Raw genomic sequence first — 5,752 nt, forward strand, 5'->3', positions numbered from 1 at the left:
GCTTGCATGTCCCAAATCCCAACATATAAAAAATATTGGTATCCCGTATGAGGGGTGATTTGTTACTGTTCCTCTATCTCTCTGTGGCAAATATACATAATTGACTTTACCTATGACAAATTAAAAATAAAAAGGAAGTAAAATTTGTTAAGTTCCCTCCATATTTCTTTTTATACCCATGACATCTAAACCTCAGTAATGGGAATATTGATGGTTCTCTTAAAGATGCTTTCTAAAAAGTGCCCACAGTATAGGGAACCATCTGATATTAGGACAGGACAATATTAGTGGGCATTCAGAGGACAACTAGGCAGAAAAATATTAAAAATCTTTGCATTTATTATCACTTTGGAAAAATAAATAATATCCCAGCACTGGAGGTCTTCCAAACTCACAAAATGGCTCAGTTCCCCTAGCTCAGATTCACCAGCTCCCTGTGCCCTTCCTCACATCCATGCAGGTGGGTCTCTTAGAAGCACTTCCAGTTACTCTCAGCATGACAAATTTCCACCTCAGAGGTTCTTCCAGGAAAATTGTCTCATAGAAGTTTCAGGAGATTTTACTCGTAAACACAGCATTAGCATAAAATAATTATGTTGTAGAAAAATTGTTTTAAAAATATCATAGAGGCTATATGCTTGTGTTTACAGGACAATATGTTTTAAGCTGTCTTGATAAGATACAGTATGAAAAACTCAATACATAATTTTTTTTCAGAGTTTAATATTTTAAACCTGGCATGTTGGGAAGGAAGCCTCTGATCCACATTGTCACATGGGCCCAGGAAGGCAGAATCATTATCATCTTGTTGCACAATTTTTTTTCAGAGTTTTGTTTTGTTTTGTTTTTGCCATAGGGCACGTGCGCTCGCCAGACAGACAGAGAGAGACAGAGAGACAGAAAGCGAGAAATCACCCCCCAGGGATGATGGACAAGTCACAATCCCTTCTCCTTCGTTTTCCTCTCAAAATACTGGGCATTTACACACATGTGCCCGGCGCATGGGGCCCAGGGCACGAACCGCGGTCGACTACGTGGGAGTTCAGCAACATAGCCATTACGCTAACTACTGGTCCCGTTGCACAATCTTTATAAATTTTATGCATACCTCAGTTCTCAGTGTAGGCAATAAAGCATGTATTGAACCTTAGAGTTTTTCTTTCATTCTTTGGTCTGGAAGTGATATTGTTACCTGTACAAGTTACATGTCCTTTCTCAAAAAAAAAGAAAAAAAAAAGAAAAAAGAAAAAGGGATTGAAAACAGTCTTCTAATGGTAATATTGACAAAATAGAATCATTTCCACAGCATGTAATCTCTTCACTGAATATTCCATTCTATTGTCTAAACAGATAGAGAATTAGCTCCTCCCTGATTAAGTGGGAAAATTTTTTAAAATCACAGTAAATTCAGAATCACAATATTTTAATTTTTTCGCAGATGTCAAAACTGTAATTTTCAAAATAAAAATCACACATTTTTTAGAGACAATATAAACAAGAATTGAAAAAAATGGGCTCAGGCATAAGCATATACAGATGCATTTATATATATATATATACTGGGCATGTACACTGTGTAGTGTTACAATTCTATATTCTAACTAGGAAAATCGATGGTATGTTACATTCACTTACAAGTACACAAAATGTAAAATGCAGTTCATCTTTACAAAAAAAGAAGGGCAATTCACACTTTCCAAGGTGTGGGGCTCTGACTGCAAGGAGAACTAGGTCAGAGTAAAATTTTTGCATTCTCTTTTGACTGTCACTAAATAGGCAAAACATTTCCTTTTTTAGGATTTAGAAAAACACTAGTGTGCGAAGTGAATCAACTAATAATATTTAGAAAGTTGCCCACTGACCTCACTGGCTCACTGGCAAATCCAACCAGCCCCCAGAAATGCTCTGGTGCAGTCTGTGATGGGTAAATGGCTAATACAGGATTCCTCCCTTCTCTAGGAACAGAATCAGATCTCTGCATGGGAAAGCCTTTGTAAATTTATTACACATAACATATACTAATTATTTTTCAATCAAATTATGCCCTGCAATTTTATGTTGTATAAGACACTTGTACATAGGTGACTGATGTACTTGGGAGGGCACATATTTTGCTCAATATTGTATCTACCTTTCACATGCAGAAACTTCAGGGCAGTTAGTTTAATTTTTAAAAAATTTTTAAAAAGGTTTTTAACTCATTTGTCTTATTGGCAAGCTTTGTAAATAACCTCTCTCCACCTCTTAATTTTAGTAAAAAATGAAAACAATAAAACCTGAGACGTCTGAATTTTAGTTAAATGACCCCAATCTGGTACTTAATATTGTTTATTTAAAAAAAAGTATGAGAATTTTTCTTTTTTTTTTTTAAATTCAGGTCACGTATGGTCCTTTTGATCCCATCCTTGGTGATAAAGACCAATTTCCATCAGTTTATCAGAGGCCAAGGACAGCTCTTCAGCTTATGGAATCATCTACTTGTTGCTGCATTTTGGCTTAGACGTGGGTGGCGCTCTATGTATCTGATGATATGCGAGGGGAGCAGTTCCTTCAAGATGTAAAGGCAAAGATGACAGAAAATGATATCTGTGTGGACTTTACAGAAAAGCTCCCTGCCACAACAGGTGTCATTTTCGATCATGACTTTACTCTTATGAAGAGGATCAGAGTGTCTTCTGCAAATGTGTATATAATACATGGTGATGAATGGAGTATCCTGAGCTTGGGATTGGAACAAATCATGAATTTTATTTTGGGAAAGGTATGGATCTTGAGAAATCTCCGCTCCCCAGAGTTGGAAGGTGCTTTGCATATTTTGAATAAAATACCATACTCTTTCCATGGAAGCCTTTTTCTTTCAAACCAGAAAAGAAATATTCCTGGTTTTAAACAATTTCTCAAGACAGTCAACCCTTTCCAATATCCAGAAGATTTTTATTTCTTTAGACTCTGGGATTATGCTTTTAATTGCTCACTTAGTTGTTCACTATGTAGCACACTTGGAGACTGCCCACCAAATTCTTCCATAGAGTTTCTACCATTTTATTTTTACATGTTTACAATATCCAACACCAGCTATTTTATTTATAGTGCTGTGCATGTGGTGGCTCAAGTTCTTTATAAGATGCTTCTGCAAAAAATAGAAATGGGATCTACAGGAGAAGCAGACCAGCTGATTCTTCCCTGGCAGGAAAACATTCTTCACAAGCACCTGATAATATTTGGAGACATTTTCTTTTTTATTTTTTTTTAAATTATTTCTTCCATAGGTAATGTGCTTTCACCAGAGAGACATATTGAGATAGAAAGAGAAATAATTCCCCAGGAGGTATGGCCACAGCACAATCCCTTCTGCTCCATTCTCTTCCTGTGATTTGGACACCAGGCATACACTCATACCTGGCTTTATTTTCCACATGACAGGTCTGAGATTCAAACCATGCTCAGTCATATGAAAGTGCTCTTTAACCATCAAATCACCTCTGACCCCTTTTTAATTTTTTTGTATTTAGCTTTTTCCCTTAGGGCAAGTGTGTTTACCAGAAAGGAAAAAGAAAGAAGAAAAGTGAAAATCAACTTCTAGGGAAATGGCCATGCTGCATACAGTCCCTTCTCTCTTCTCCTCTCGGGATTTTGGGCATGCACACACACATGCCTGGCATGGTTTTCAAGCCTCCTGATACAGAACTCAAACTGTGGCAGATCATGTGGAAACTCAGTCATCCTAACCAACAAGCTATCTGCTTAGGTAAATATTTTTGTGGTACTGAAAAAGAATATATGTAGAGAATAAACCTTTTTATCTAAAGTGAGTTCTCCATTAGTTGTACATGATTGACCCACTCTGTTTTCTCTGTGAATTGTCCTTGGAGGATGGCTTCTTCCCATCACCCTCTTTCTCCTCTCTGTCCCCTCAGCTTCACCATGTGTTTCCCTGTCCTTGATTTTATAAAATGATGGAAGAGAAAGTATGGAAAGTAGTCACAATATAACCTTAACATAACTTAGAATGAACAGAGTTAAAGTGCACAAAATTTTGGAAGAAATGTTAGAATATTGTAAAGTCAGAATGACCATTTAGGGAGCATCTGAGCAGTTGTGCTCTTTTACTGGCATGGATGACCTACAGGTGTCTGCAGTTATTTACTGTGCCTGTCTTAATCATAACAGAATTAATTTTAATTTTTCTTATACCATCTTCAAAAATCATGGAAGAAGGAACAGTGATCCAGTTTTAAAACACTGAGCCACTTTTGATGCATATAGTCTCAGGATATACTATTTGGTTTATAAATAAGTTTATATTTTATTTTAAAGAAACATTAAATCATGGAGCTAGGAGGTGACATTATGGTTAAGGCACTGGACTCTCACATGGTTGACTGTTTTGAATCCTGGGCCTTTCTCTCTTGTTCTCTGTCTCTTGGTGGTGGTACACACCCCATATAGAAAACCTAAAAAAAATTAATAAAATAAATAATTTAAAGAATATAAGCAAGTTCATTAATTATGTGTAAAATATCTTTATCAAAAAAAGACAATTAATTTAGACAAATTTGGTGAGAAAACAAGTAAATATAATATATATACATAAAAATAAAGATCAGAAATTTAGTTTCCATTTGAATTCTACTGTACTAACAATAATATTTTATTTGCTCTTTGAAAAACTTGAAGTTGACTCTAGGAAAAGCAAGTAGTTTTGTGAAAATGGTTACCTAGATTTTTTTAAAGATGAGAGTCCTTCCATTCTAAAAATGTAAAGACAGAGGATCAGCAGTTGGCATAATGGCTATGTTGCTGGACTCCTATGTAGTTGACTAGGATTTGAGTCCTGAACCTGGCAGCTTAAATTCAAGCTGGGAGTGTGTGTGTGCGTGCCCAAGATCCTGAGAGGAGAATGGAGGAGAAGGGATTGTGGCATGGCCATCCTCCCTGGAGGATGACTTTTTGATTTTTGTCTCTCTATCTTTCTCTGTCTTTGGGCTAGTGCACATGCCCTATAGCAAAAACCTCCCCCAAAAATGTAAAGACTGAAAGAATAGTTGTATAAGCAATAAAAGTTCATTATTTTCTGTAAAAGAATGTCATAAATTCAAAAATAAAAGTCTAACATGTTTTATTAAAAATATCCTTGGTGAGTCCTACAAGTGGCATGGTGGTTAAATCTCAACTCCCATGTAGCTGACTGGTTTGGGCCTTGGACCTGATATCTTGCTTTCTCATTTTTCTTCTCTCTCTATCTCTCTCTCATCAGCACTCGTGCCCTATTGCAAATTAAAAATAATGATAATAGATACAATTAAATAAATAATTCTCCAAACACTAACTCTTTAGTGGGATGGATCTATGGTCTATTGAATAAGGCAGCTAAATTCCACATGGCCCAAATCTAAAACCTTGAGGTGTCAAAAACATGCCAGGCACATGTGCATGCATGCATTCCCAAAATCTCAAAAGAAAGAAGAAATGAAGAAGAGACTGCAGGGAACCAGTAGTTAGCGTAATGGCTATGTCACTGGACTCCCACATAACTGACTGGGGTTTGTGTCCTGGACCCGGTTGCTTAAAATTCACGCTGGGTGGTGTGTGTGCATGCCCAAAATCCCAGAGGAGAATGGAGGAGAAGGGATTGCGGCGTGACCATTCCCCCTGGCGGGTGATTTCTCGCTTTCTGTCTCTCTGGCTCTCTGTCTGTCTGGCGAGCACATGCGCCCTATAGAAAAAGCCTCTCAAAAAAAAAAAATCAGTT

General features: G+C 36.9%; 1 pseudogene; it reads left to right on the forward strand.

Annotated features, from left to right (window-relative positions):
* Window positions 1-2,569: 2,569 nt before the first annotated feature.
* The window catches only part of LOC114006009 (vomeronasal type-2 receptor 116-like), a 16,758-nt pseudogene continuing 13,575 nt past the window's right edge, over window positions 2,570-5,752 (forward strand).

Source organism: Tupaia chinensis, unplaced genomic scaffold, assembly GCF_000334495.1.
Source record: "Tupaia chinensis unplaced genomic scaffold, TupChi_1.0 Scaffold145225_1, whole genome shotgun sequence".
NCBI classification, from domain to species: Eukaryota; Metazoa; Chordata; class Mammalia; order Scandentia; family Tupaiidae; genus Tupaia; species Tupaia belangeri.